This window comes from Moschus berezovskii, chromosome 6 (assembly GCF_049115385.1).
Source record: "Moschus berezovskii isolate FMDL1 chromosome 6, NW_MosBer_1.0, whole genome shotgun sequence".
Lineage (NCBI taxonomy): Eukaryota > Metazoa > Chordata > Mammalia > Artiodactyla > Moschidae > Moschus > Moschus berezovskii.
In genome coordinates, this window is record NC_142465.1 from 100514584 (window position 1) to 100529681 (window position 15098).

General features: G+C 33.5%; 1 protein-coding gene across 5 annotated transcripts in view; it reads right to left on the reverse strand.

Annotated features, from left to right (window-relative positions):
• Nucleotides 1-15098, reverse strand: part of ATF7IP (activating transcription factor 7 interacting protein) — a 121502-nt gene that overhangs the window by 75203 nt on the left and 31201 nt on the right. The window contains exon 1 of one of the 5 annotated variants that reach the window (XM_055394165.2): nt 7454-8296. The exons of 3 other annotated variants lie outside the window; for them this stretch is intronic. The gene's annotated coding sequence lies outside the window, so the exon portion shown is untranslated. Of the gene's footprint in view, nt 1-5128; nt 5567-7453; nt 8297-15098 lie in introns of those variants that run through there. One more of the 5 variants, XM_055394163.2, reaches the window with a different exon arrangement.

The window sequence follows — 15098 nt, forward strand, 5'->3', positions numbered from 1 at the left end:
ATGCTTGCTAAGTTTGATTCTAGCTTAAATTTTGAATTATTTTACTAAAGTCTAGCTATACTGATGTTCTTTTACAACTAATTTTTCATTATTAAATACAGAGAACATGCAGCAAGACATAAACTCTAATATAATGAACATATGTGTACTCATCATCCAGATAAGAAATTGAAAACAAAGCCTCCTGTATAACACTATCAGATAGCATGCTACTCCTTCCCCATCCCAACTCCTTAACTCAAAGATAAGCATAATCTTGAATCTGATGTTTATTATTCCCAGATACGTCTTATACTTTTTTTCTATATTATAAAGTCCCCATTTTATTAATGAAACAACCCACCTTAAAGGGATAAAGAAAGTGACACTTATCAAGGGGTAATTATATGTCAGACCCTATACCAAGGCATATTTTTTCCCATTTATGTGACAAGTTATACAAGTTCAACTTTACAACTGAATTAACACATCAATAGCCATGCTACTATCATTCATTACATGGATAATAATTAACTTAGTAAAGTAAAAAGGTACTTGATTCAGCACGAAATTGCTTTCTTTGAATATGTACACTTCTTATGCATTTCATCCTTTAAATTTTGCAACCATGGGGGTCTTCTAGTGTTCAAAACAATAAGCAATAAACTATACTGCCACTATTTTGTTCTCTCTTTGAAAATGGAAAAGTCATTTAATATAATTGCTAAGGCCTATTGACATAGTGAATGAGTTCTTATTGTTACACCCTCAATTTCATCAGCCTACAGACTGGTTCACATATTAGCTCAAACATTATTACCAAGAAGCTCTTAAACATCCAAGTATCTTTTTAAAAGTAACTTTTCATTAAGTCATCCAAGCAAGTAACAATAGAACTAGCTCAACAAACCACAGGGAATTTCCTCAATCTGATAAAGAGCATCTAGGAAAAACCCACAGCTAACATACTTAATTGTCAAAGACAGATAGCTTTCACCCGAAGATAAGAAAGACAAAATGTCTGCTCTTACTACTTCTATTAGGCACTGACTAGAGTGGGCTTCCCTGGTGGCTCAGAGGTTAAAGCACCTGCCTGCAATGATCCCTGGGTCAGGAAGATCCCCTGGAGAAGGAAATGGCAACCCACTCCAGTGTTCTTGCCTGGAGACTCCCATGGAGGGAGAAGCCTGGTGGGCTACAGTCCATGGGGTCACAAAGAGTTGGACACGACTGAGCTACTTTACTTTCACTTTACTTTCAGAGGTTCTAGCCAGGACAATTAGGCAAGAAAATGAAATAAAGGTCATGCACCTTGAAAGGAAAAAAGTGAAACTATCTCAATTTGCAGATGATAAAATCCTATGTACAGAAAATCCTAAGAAATCCATAAAATTTTCATTAGAACCAGTGAGTGAGTCTAGAAGGTTGCAAGATATAAAATCAATATTAAAAAATATAATAAAAAACTTTCAGAATAAAATTAAGAAAACAGTTCCATTTATAATAGCATAAAAAGTAAATTTAACAAAAAGTACAAACTCTAAAAAATTACAAAGTGTTGAAGAAATTAAAGATCTAAATAAACAGAAGGACACCTTATACTCTTGAATCAGAAGTCTTAATATTAAGATGTCACTGCTCTCAAAATTGATCGACTTATTCAAGGCAAAGCCCTATCAAAATCTCAACTATCTTTTTTGCATAAACTGACAAGCTGATTCTAAAACTCATATGGAAATGCGAGAAACTCCAAATAGCCAATATGGCGGGGGTGGGGTGGGGTGAAGGGGAGAGAGACAATGAAAAGACTCACACTTCACATTTTCAAAACTTACTATAAAGCTACAGTAATCTTTACAGTGTGGTACTACTAGGGCTTCCCAGGTGGCTCAGTGGTAAAGAATCCACCTGCCAATGCAGGAGATGCAGGTTTGATCCCTAGGTTGGGAAGATCCCCTGGAGGAGGAGATGGCAACCTACTCCAGTATTCTTGCCTGGAAAATCCTGTGGACAGAGGAGCCTGGTGGGCTACAGTCCATGGGATTGCAAAGAGTCTGACACAACTTAGCAACTGAGCATGCACTACTACCAAAAGGACAGACATAGAGAGCAATGGAATAAAACAGTCAAAAAATATACCCTCACATTTATGGTTAAATAATTTTTGATAAGAGTGATAAGACCATTCAATGAGGAACAAACAGTGTTTTCAACAGATAGTGCAGAAACAACTGAATGGCCACATGCAAAATAATTACTTTGGACCCCTATCTCATACCATAAATAAAGACTGACATCAAATGGGTCAAAGACCTAAATCTAATGGCTAAATATTTTTTAATCTTAAAAGAAAACAGATATAAATCTACATGACCTTAGAATAGTCAATGATTTCTTACATATGACCCAAGAGATGAACAAAAGAAAAAAAAACTGGACCTCATAAAAATTAAAGATGAACAAAAGAAAAAAAAACTGGACCTCATAAAAATTAAAAATTTTTGTGCTGCAAAGGTCACCATCAAAATAGTGAAAAGATAACTCATACAATGGGAGGAAATATGTGTAAATAATATACCTGAAAAGAGACTTGTATCTATTAGAATATATAAAACTGCTATGACTCAATAATAATAAAACAACCCAATTTAAAAATGAGCAAGAGACCTGAATAGATATTTCTCCAAAGATAAGCCAATAAGCAGCAAACATAAAAAGATGCTCAACATCATTAGTCATTACAGAAATGAAGATCAAAACCATAATTAACACTTCACACACAACACAATGGTTATAACCAAAGCAGAAAATAACAAGTGTTAGCAAAAGATGGAGAGAAATTGGAATCCTCATACAGCTGATGGGGCTGTAAAGTGGAGCAGGTGCTTTGGAAAAAAGGCTGGCACTTCTTCAACAGTGCTGCCAAAAAAATCTAGCAATTCTACTCCTAGGTATACATATCCACAAGAAATAAAATCACGTCCATGCAAATACTTGTACACAAATACTCACAGAAGCACTTCTCATAACCTCCTAAAAGTGTCTATTCATAATAGCCATAATAACAGATGTCCAGCAACTGATAAATAAAATGTGGTATATCCATTAAAATGAAATATTACCTGGCTATAAAAAGGAATGAAGTACTGATAAATGTTACTTCATGAATAAACCTTGAAAACAAGCTGAGTGACAAAAGCTCATCATAAAGGCCACACACTGAATAACTTTATTTATATGAAATCTCCAGAATAGGTAAATCTATAAAGACAGAAAGCAGATAAGTAGCTGGCTAAGACTGGGCATTGGGGAAGAAATGAGGAATGGCTCCTGACAGATACAAGATTTCTTTATAATGTAATAAAAAATGTTCTAAAATTAATTGTAGTGATAGTTACACAACTGTGTGAATGTTTTAAAAACCAATGAGTTGTATACTTTAATCATGTGGATTGTATGGCATGTGAATTATATCTCAATAAGCCTGTGATTTTTATTTTTTTAAACAGCAAAACTAGAGTTGAATAATTTTTCCTTTGTTTTCAACCTATGACTTTTACTGGGTCACACCTTCAACACAGACAAAGCATCAAAAACAAAAAGAACTGAGTATTGATTCCCACTTTAGGGAATTAACACTTCTAGGTCAACAAGTATACCTGTAATTACACTAATATACTTCTATAAAAGGCAATATATAGAAAAAAACAGCAACCTTGTTCTCCACGTGTTCCTCTCAGATAAGCCAGTTACTTTTTTCCCCCTGTCCTAAATGGGACATAATTCTATAGTATGTTTATCTCACAGGATGTAATAATGGGCATGAGAAGATAAAAAGAACAAAACAAATTTTACCAACAAGAAAACAGTACTGAGCATGGTGCAAATGAACACTCCAGGTACGTATATGAATCAAGTATCCTACACACAGAAAATTCAATCAATTGCCTTTTCCAAAAGGACTAGGGAGTCTTAAGTGAAACAGGAGCATTCTCAATTACTATAAACTGGAACTATAACCAAGAGGCCTTACATGTAATTAATGATAAATTTGCTTATAAATAAGGTTTATTTACTGAACTTTCTGGAGTTACATAATGCTTTGTCACAGTTTATCAGTGCTGTCTTTATTCAATATGAAGTGTCTTGCCACTGTATTTACCAGTACATTACATGTATCTTTCTAGAATTATTAGGGGAGGTAAAAGAGTCGGACAGGACTGAGCAACTGAACTGAACCGAATGTGGGGAATGGGTGAAACATGTGAAGGGGATCAGGAGGTACAAACTACCAGTTATAAAATAAATAAGTCACAGGGAAGGAATGTCACAGCACAGAGAATACAGTAAGTAAAACTGTAATAACTTTGAATGGGATGTAACCTATAATAACATTGAATCACATTTTATACCTGAAACTAATGTAAAACCGTTAAGTCAACTATACTTCAATTTTTAAATAATTATTATAAATGGACTATAATACCTACATTCATGTCTATTTTATGAACTACTTTGGCACATCTCATTATGTATTTAGTATAAGATTAATACAGTTTAAAAGCCCAAGTTTTGCTGTCAGAAAAAATCTTAAAAGTATGCTGGTATCACTATGACGTACTTCACAGGTCATTCAACAAAAGAATAAAAAATAAACTAAATATCCGGGAATAATACTAATAAGATACACAGTGTCTGGAATATAATATACACTTAGTGAACACCAACTAAAAGAATGATGGGCTATATACATATAACTAAAATAAAAAATGATTCTTAAGCGAAACAATGAAATTATTTTATAAAGCAAAGGTAGTAATCTAGAATATCTGACAGAATTACACACTAAAATGTTGCCATGTTCACATAAAGCAGGTTTACATAGAAGTCAACCTTCCTTTGAGAAGTCAGGATGTTTATTTACTAACAAAAAGTAACATACCCACTGACACAAAATGCTGCCTCTAACAAGGTTCAATACAGAACTCCATTAAAATTAACCTAATCTGAAACAAGAGGCATTTTTCAAGAGTTATAAAACTTGTTTAATTAGTTAATTTCACATTTCAAAAAACACCATTTTGAAAAAAATCTACTTTTGCTTATTATTACATAATGTTGAAAATCCTCTTTAGAATAATAAACATACCCCAAAGGAAAACCCCTGCAGCCATCTTATTAGTTCTCTCACTGCAACAGAAACTGAAATACGATTTGCATAGTCACTGTGGTTGGCTAAAGAAAGCAGGTTCATGTAACCAATCAGAAAACTAGAAAGTGGGCAATCCTAAAAGAGAAATTTTTACTCTGCCTGGCAACAGCCTAAAAATAGAAACAATATGCTCCTATGAATCCCAGAATAGATGTGAATATAAAAGGAAAACCACCAGCAAAAACACTTTATTTTCCTGGGGAAAATGATGTACCTTGCATTTCATCATCTAGAATATTAACTTGGAACTTTTTCTTACTAAGTGGCAATTAAGGAAAAATGATTTTTAAACTAAATTAATGGACCAATTTCAAGTTACATGCCATTGTCCATACCATTTTACTTATATATGTACACATGTATATATGTACATATATATTTAAGTGTTCTTTTTTCAGGAGAAAAAGTTAACACTTTAATCATAGTTCTCACATCTCTAAACTTCTAAATTCTGTCAAAATCTGAATAGTGCTGCATTTTTTTCTAACACTTTTCCCCTGCAATCATTTGAGAATCTCACTTAAGGGTAAAAGATTTTACTGTGTATTAAAAATACAAAGATTAAATATTAATCAAAGCAGATCTCTAAACAGGTAGGGGTTAGGCCTTATTTTTTTGAGACAAACTTGTTCCAACATATAGTGCTTTCCACACAGTCAACATTCAATAACTGTTTTTTCAATCAAACTAAAACAATTCCTGAGGAAAACAATCTTATTATTCATGTCAAGTAAAAGTTAAACATATAAACATTTAATCTTTACAATACTGCTATATTTGGTTTTTCAGTTTTGTCTAATGTGGGATTATATTAAAGTTGACAACACGTTTCTGTCACCAAATAAAAGAATGTTTGTCATCATTCTAACTTTCCACAATTATGCTTCAGTCTCTCTCAGTCGCTCAGTGGTGTCCAACTCTTTGCAACCCCATGGACTGCAGTCCACCAGGTTCCTCTGTTCATGGAATTCTTCAGGCAAGAATACTGGAGTGGGCTGCTGTTTCCTTCTCCAAGGGATCTTCCTGATTTAGGGATCAAACCTGGGTCTCCTACATTGCAGGCAGATTCTTTACCATCGGAGCCACCAAGGAAGCCCCAATTATGCTTAGTATGCATGCTTGTATGTATATAACACATTTACTCAGGAGAATCATAAAGATGCCAAGCAATGTGAAGTCTAATGTAATTAATTATGAAGCTCATGGGCTACTGAAGAATGACCAAAACTAAAAATAACTAAATAAAAGGAAAATAAAGAGAAAAGGTAAAAGGGGAAAAAATCATTTTTAATTTCAAGAATTTAAATTATATTTGTTGAAATGAAAGGTTGATTGCAATCAAATCATATTAAAACAAATGTGGCTTATCAAAGTTCATGTTTTAAATATCTCAAACCCTCCATTATGTTTTAATAAAGTGGTAAATTAAACTTTAAAATGTTTTCTTTGGTCAAAAAATGGAATTCATGTATTTGATATTACATCAAAGGAAAGTCTAAAAAACTTAATTATGAAAATTACATGTAAAAGACTTATTTTTAATAAAGCTTATAAACAATGTGGATGCTTTTGAACTGTGGTGCTGGAGAAGACTCTTGAGAGTCCCTTGGACTGCAAGGAGATCCAACCAGTTCTTTCTAAAGGAGATCAATCCTGGGTGTTCATTGGAAGGACTGATGCTAAAGCTGAAACTCTAATTCTTTGGCCACCTCATGTGACAAGCTGACTCACTGGAAAAGAGTCTGATGCTGGGAGGGATTGGGGGCAGGAGGAGACGGGGACGACAGAGAATGAGATGGCTGGATGGCATCACCGACCCAATGGACATTGAGTTTGAGTGAACTCCGGGATTTGGTGATGGACAGGGAGGCCTGGCTTGCTGTGATTCATGGGGTCGCAAAGAGTCGGACACGACTGAGTGACTGAACTGAACTGAACTGAAGACATAAAAATGCAGAACAGTTTTAAGTAACAAAAAGAGCTCCAGTGAAGGATGAAAATACATCAAAAAAGCAATCCATTGGTAGTATATCCTTTTAAGGATAGCTAGATTCTAAAATTAAGTTTAACCAAGCCTTTAAAAACACAAATATTATTATTTTAAGCAATGGTTTGAATCAAAGGTAACTTAGCTTATTGTTTTACTTATTTTTCTTAATGTTGTATTCACACGTGACTTGGATATTCAGATCTAACTTAGAACTGTATCCACATCTTTAAGACAATTTAAATCTTAAATGTAAATTCATCTTGTTTACTTACCTGAACAAACTATGATCCTCATCAAAAGAAACGATATGAATTAACCTATGAGTTATAATTAGGGAGACAGAAAGTAACAAATGGGTTGAAATTTGATAACAAGGCACAACAAGTGGGAAAAAGTATTTTACAATTCCAGATATGTAAGTCAAATTATCACTGTAAATATATACCTTAGCACTTCATATTTCCTTAAAATTATTTAAAGCAGTTATTATACATTTTAGTTTTACTGACACCAGTTTTATATTTCAAGAGAACAGAAAAAGCATGAAATTTGCAGAATAATATTCAAAGTAAACATTTCATCACACACCAACTGGAATTTTGGGAGGACTGAACTATCAATGGCACCTTAGTATTAAAAATTAGTACAGCAAGTAAATGCTCTAGAGAAGTTTAGATACATGCCAGAAATGTTACTGTCCTCCATCTCTCTATACTCTTACCCATCTCTAGACCCTCCCCTCCTAAAACCCACAGGAATTCAAAATGTCATCTGAGAACCAGATATTCTTTGGCCATAGCTATGTGTACAGAAGTTTAACTCTAACAACAAACATAATTAAATTAAAAAAAAGAAGCCTAATCTTTCATTTCAAAGAGGAAACTCAAATTCTTCTTTGTACCTATAATTTTTCTCTTCCGTAGCAAAGCAATATTTGCTAGTATATTATCACTGAATAGATTTAACTAAAATTATGTTTACTGCAACTTTTTGAATTGATCTTATTTGCAAATTTATGTTTTTCTTCTGTTAGAATTTAAGAAAAAGCTTATGCTTTTGATAACAAGATCTCTCTTGGACATACAGCTCAGAATGGACCAGCACTCTTCCAGGGAGCAAAAAAAGAAAAATTACATGCCCACTCTGAAATCTCCCTAGCAAACAATGCATGAGAATATAATCTACTTGCGTTAGGCAAATGTTCCTAAAAAGCTTACTTTCACAAGTTGGGCTATCAGAAGCCACTACAAAAAGCTTGTGATAGATTTTAAGAAAACACAGTTCCTTTACCAAAAACTAAGGATTATCACTTTGTTTTCTTTCAGAACATAAAAAAAAATCTGCAAATCTCACCAAAATATTATACTTTGGAAACTCTCTTAATCTCTCTCCTACTAACCATTAGACCAAGGAAGCCAATGTTTTCCACCCATTCTATAAACATATTGACTGATGGCCAGAAGTATTACTGAGATCTCATGTTCGTTCTGTTCTCATCTAAATCTGCTCATATTAGTTGTGCTTGCTGCTGAATTCAGTTTATATTTTTACTTTAAATTACAGACTACAATTAAACTTTGTATAAACTGATGAAATATGAGTGTAAAAAAAGCTTTTAGATCTGCATCAGGAGAAGATAATAATGCAGAAAAAAACACAGATTGGAGAGAGTTGGCTTGGGCAAATCATTCAAGATCTTTAGGTCTAAAGTTTTCCATCTGGAATAAATGGAAAACAAAGGACGGAGAGGATCCTTAAATTTTGACTCTTAAATAAAATTTTAATAAATTCCACTAGAAAACCCACTGCTCTACTGAGAAATGGCAAAGATAGCTTGGAGTACTTGTGTATTTATCAAATGCCTACATGGTCACTATTATGGGACAGTTTTTAAGACACTAAAGAAAGAATGTGATTAAAAACTTTTATAGAAATATAACCAAAAATTTGTTACACATGTAAATGTTAACATAAATGTGGAAAAGAAATATAGGCAGTAATACAATCTGTAGAAACCTTTCCACATGAATAACCATGAAAATTAGGAGTACTCTATTTTTCATTAACTGCTATTTCTCCGGTATAGACTATCTAATCCTAATAATAAAAACAGACTTTCAAAAGTGTAATTACAAACAAGAGTTCTACAGAGCCCTGTCTTCCTGATAGGGTTAGTACACCCAGTTTTTATGAGCCAGATTTCTAAAAACTGACTCTGCATAAAGAATAACTCAAATTCAAATGGGAGGGGGAAATAAAGAGAATGCCTTTCTTACCAATCTCAACTGCACTTCTGCCCATAACCCTACTTATAATTCAGTTATATCCACAAGACTTCACAAGTAGTTGCTAAGCAACAGCAACATGCTGAGTTCAGGACTATTGGAAATCTGGCTGTCTGCCACATTAAAATATTTAACTGAGCCTAGAGCCTCCAGAATTTAAAAAAAAAAGAAAATGAAAGAAAGGGAAAAGGAAGGGGTTGGGGAGGGAAACCCAAAGAAATACAATCATAAATGCAATAAGCCACCAAGTTCTTTTCAAGGGTTCACAAATTCAGATCAAAGACCTTACTTTGGTATTTTCAAATATTAATCATAGTTCTCTACAAAATTTTTTTATCATCCTTTAAATATTGGAATACACATTCTAAAGTTCTTCTACTGGAGAAGACATGTGATTAGCCAAGTCACTGTTAATGGCAATAACTCTCTCAATAATACACTGTGCAGAGAACAGTCGGAGAATCTAGGAGGCCAGTCTGTATGAAATGACTGAGACTTCCTATTAGATCTTTAAGGCTCAGAAACAAAAAATTATATATTCTCATTAGAAGCACTCTATCCCTACAGGCGTGGCTAACTACTAAATGAAAAGAATATTCTATCCTAAACTGCACTTTTTAAACATTTTAAGCACTTCTAATAACTTAAAAATTAAGCACATTCACATATGTATTAACAACCTAAAAATTAACTGTCATTTTTCAACAGAAACTGAAAAGGCATTGAGTATGTTCCCTGACTCATTCACTGGTAAAAATGAAAATTAAGAACATAAAGACTGCTTGTTTAGTTGATAATGGCAACTTCAAACCAATAGGAAACTTCATATTTAGTGGTAAAACATCACAGATATTTCCATAAAAGGCAAAAACAAAAAGTGTGATACTATATTCACACATTTACTGTACTAGAAATCTTGACAAAAAGATATAAAGAAGAAAACATTTAATTCAGAATAGCAAAAATAAACGTATCTAGAAATATCAACATGTAAGAAAAAGCCTGACAAAACTATGAAAGTATGTGAAATATTAGAACTATGCTGGTTATATGACTCAGTGTAGAGAAATATCAAAGGCACAGAAAAGTAACAAGTAACCACAAGTTTCGAGAAACACATTAAAGCTAAAAAGCATAGTGGGCTCACACCCCGGCCCTTCTCAGGCGCTAGGCCTCCTTCCTCCGCTCCTCCACCTGCCAGTCTTCCGTGGGCGCCAATCTCGGCTTATCTTCCGGGGAAGACAGTGCACTGAGTTGGGGTGTCTCGCGCCAGGAGCATGCCAATCAGTGGGCAGCAGCCTGCCAGCATAGTGGCTGCATCGCCAAATAGGCGGAGCTTGTCACCTGGGGGTAGAAGGCAGGCCTACCGCGCAGCTGTGGTAGCAGAGCAGCCCCCAGTTCAAAAAAAAAAAGCATAGTGCTAAAAGGATTAGTACCAGAATAAAAGAGTATGTATTAGTGAATAAAAAAAAACAAAAAACTCAAAAGGACAAAAAAAAAAATCAAATAAGCAATTCATAAAAGGAACGTAAGAAAAAATATTCAACTTCGATAATAATCAGAAAAAAACAAAACAAAGAGAAAATATTTTGTTTACATCAGAGTGGCAACTACTTGGGCTTCGTGGTGGCTCAGACGGTAAAGAATATTGTTAGCGATAATGTACAGCAATGAGTAGCATCATACACTGCTGATATAAGATTTCAGTGTCATAACGATTTTCAGGGGCAAATAAGCAGAACTGTGTATCACTTTGATACACCAAAGGGCTTTCCTGGTGTCTCAGATAGTAAAGAGCCTGCCTGAAGAGCAAGAGACCCAGGTTAGATCCCTGGGTCGGGAAGATCCCCGGGTCGAGGAGATCCCCTGGAAAAGGGGACATCCCCTGGAAAAGGGAACCTCAACGCACTCCAGTGTTCTTGCCTTGAGAATCTCATGGACAGAGGAGCCTGGTGAGCTACAGTCCATGGGGTCCTAAGGAGTCTGACAAGACTGAGCCACTTTCACTTTCACTTTGACACACCAAAGAATACTTGGAGATATTCATCTTAAGTATTACTAATAATATATTTTTAAAAGGTAATGTATCAGGATACCTACTGCTATACTATAATAGCAAACAAACAAATTAAAAATCAGTCCCTAATAGTTAAAAATGCTGGAAGATCCACTAAAGAATAAAGAACAATAAGAGAAATTAAGAACACAGTTTTTGTTGGTGTGAATATTAAGTATACAACAAGTAGCTGAAGAATTTAATGTACTTAACAGTACAAACTTTGAAGTCAAACATACCTCTTTGAATATAGAATCATTTCCTTCTTAAATTACCTGTCCAAGATACATATCCTCTCCTTGCTCAGTACCTTCATCTATGAAACTGAGACTATTATAATGCCTGCCTTCATAAAAATGTTACAGAGACTAATGAGGACATAAACAGAAAATTCTTAGACATATAAGTAGTCAATAAGTATTCCAAATTTTGTGCAATTATGCTTTACATTGCAAAATAATATATTTCTAAACATTTATATATGCATATAAGTGATATTTCAAAGTCTGGAAGGATAAGTGCCAAACTAGTTACAGCAGTTCCCTTGAGGAGAAGACAACAGAAACAAACTTTTACTTAGACCTGATGTATCAGTTTCAATTTTCAAATGACAACATATTTGTGTGACTTGTCTTAACAGTTAAGCTCATTCCACTTTTCCCAATCTCTTTCATGCTAATGCTAAACCAAGGCAGCAGTGATGTGACATTTATGAATGTAGACAGGGTAGTGACCCACACAGACACTAAGCTCCAGAAGAGATAGGAATGGAAGGCTACCATTGAAAACACAAATTCCCAGCTTATTCCATGAGCAGCAAGCAACAGCTCCCTCATAATCACCTGGGTCAGCATACACCCAAAGTAAAATACGAACTCTCAAGCACAAAGATAAGTACAATCAATTAAAAATTTCAGGGCAGGCGGAGGTAGGGATTATACAAAGGACAAACAGAAAGCTAAGAAATATGAGGGATATACCCAAAAGCAACAATTTTCATCCAAGAGGAATTATAGAAAAAAAGAACTGAGGGGAAAAAAAGGAGAAAAGTAAGAATAAAACTTCACAGACCTAAAAAAAAAATTTTTCCACAGAAAAGGTCTACTAATTACCAAAACAGACTAAATTAAATTTTTTAACACTTAGATAGACATACTATGTTAAGATTTCAGAAACCCATATGAAGAAATACTAATAACTCAGAATTTTTTTAAACATCATTTTAACTACAAAGGTATAAAAATTAAACTGACATCAGACTTGTCATCAGCAATACTAAATGCTAAAATAAAACAACAATATCCCCAAAGTTCAGGGGAAAAGTTATTTTTAGCCTAGAATCCTATTGCCAGAAAATCAACAAGGATAGAAAAAAATAAAAGTATTACTTGTGAGCAAAGACTGAGTTAATAGATTATTGCTAACATATATAAAGATACACTTAACAGAAGACAGTAAAAGACCCTAGGAAGAAACTCAGATAAGGGAAATAGCAATGCTCCATAAAACAAGTAAAACTCATGAGCAGACTAAAATAATTGAGGATCAACCATCTTTAAAACAAATACTCTGGAGCAAAATACAAGATAATTACAAAACGGGAATTAATGGACTTTAAGATTGTGGAATAGGGAACAAAGAAAGAAAACTATCAATCTAAAAGTTACTAAGGCTTCAAACTGGGTAAAATGACAAAAATATCGTCAAATATGTGCTATATATTACCTTATAATAAAGCAGCATAGAAAGGTTGAAAACTAACAGGTAAAAATGATACATGAGGCAAATGCCAACCAAAAAAAGGTTAAGTATATGTATAAAACCTACATGTAACATATTTAAAAAATTCAAATTTAAAATCCAGTAATGGAACAAAAAATATATTTCTAATTAGTAAAAGGTACAATCCACTAGAAACATTATGTCTGATATACCTAAATAATCCCACTTCAAATCACATAAACCAAAATTATATTTTTTAAAATTCAAGGAAAAACTAATAAATCCAGAAAGATAGACACACCTCTTTCTAAACTCTACAGATGAAAAAAACAATATTAAAAATGCATTTCTCAATTAACATGCTGAAGTGAAGAAGTGAAGTTGTTCAGTAGAAAATAGAATTGTATATCCAAAAAACCCAGAATACAAATTTTTATGAACAAAAATCAACATACCTTAATATTGACTGTGCATATGGTGACAAGGAAATATTACTAAAGTCAAAGACCACCCCCCAAAAAGTTCACACAAGGCCACATTCTCTAGCCATAACTTAATACAGTTAGATTAATAACAATGAAATGAGAGGGAAAGTTATCTCCTTATAAATTAAAAAAAGAAAACTTTGGATTAAGGAAGAATCAGTGGTAAAATAATAAAAAAAACAAAGTATTAACAAAATACCACCCAGGGAATTCAACTAAAATGATACTCAGGAGAAAATCTAAATGCATATATTAATAAAGAAGCACAAACTCAAAAATACTAGTAAAAGTTATAAACCCAAAGAAAGTAACTACAATAAAAATCAAAAATTATCATGGGAAACTCAATAAAACAGCAAGCAATCAATGAAATCTAAAACCAGCTCTTTGAAAGACTTCTTAAAGGGGGAAAACAAGCAAGGAAAATCAAAAAGAAAGCATAATAAACCACATTAGAAATCAAGAAAATATAAGATAATACACTTGGTTCAAATATTTAAGTATATTACATGTTATCAATGGAATACATGAAAAAGACTAAGGCATTTTAACTTATTGCAAACTCAATAAAATTCAGCAGTGGAAAGTGGCTGCCAAAAATGTCAATGCAAACTTAAAACTGGAAAACAGAAATACACTGTCAGAAAAAAAGAACATCCTTTTTAGTAATGTATTTACTTATGAGCATTCATGGATAAAAAGAGACTTTTAAAAACAGTAGAATAAACAAGAGGATGACCAGGCTAAAGAATGACCTAGAACAATGAAGTATATGAGCAAACGTTAGAAAAATGGTGGATATTTAGCCTAGAAAACACAAGAGAATTTTAATGGCTTTCTTTAAATAGTGCAGATTTGTCATGTAAAAAATACAGAGATACACAGAGAAAGAGACAGACACAAGGTAGAGGGCAGGAACAAAACAATGAAAGGCCAATTTTGTCTTAAAATCTGCAAACGTTCATTGTTTTGGATGTCCAGCAAAAGGAACTAACTGCCTTATAAAATTAGAGCCTTTCTTTTCTGTCATTAGAAATGTTGATGTAGAAGCCAGATACTATCTGTCAGAAATAACAAACAGTAGACTCCAGTGCAAGGTGTGATGTTAGAACTACTAGATCACTCACATCCATTTCACTTTGAAGATTTTCTAAGTCTACAATGCTTGCTAAACAAAAGTTGTGTTGCCTAAGAGGAACACCAAAACTAAAACTTCAAATTTCATTCCCTAGATTTTTGGATCATGCACACTCAAGCTTAATAGTCTCAAAGACTGCACATCTTTATTATGCTCATGTCCTTTATTTTTGTCTTATATGACTCTTTTTCAGTTTTTTTCTCTATAGACAGAATACTCCTCTTTTCCATC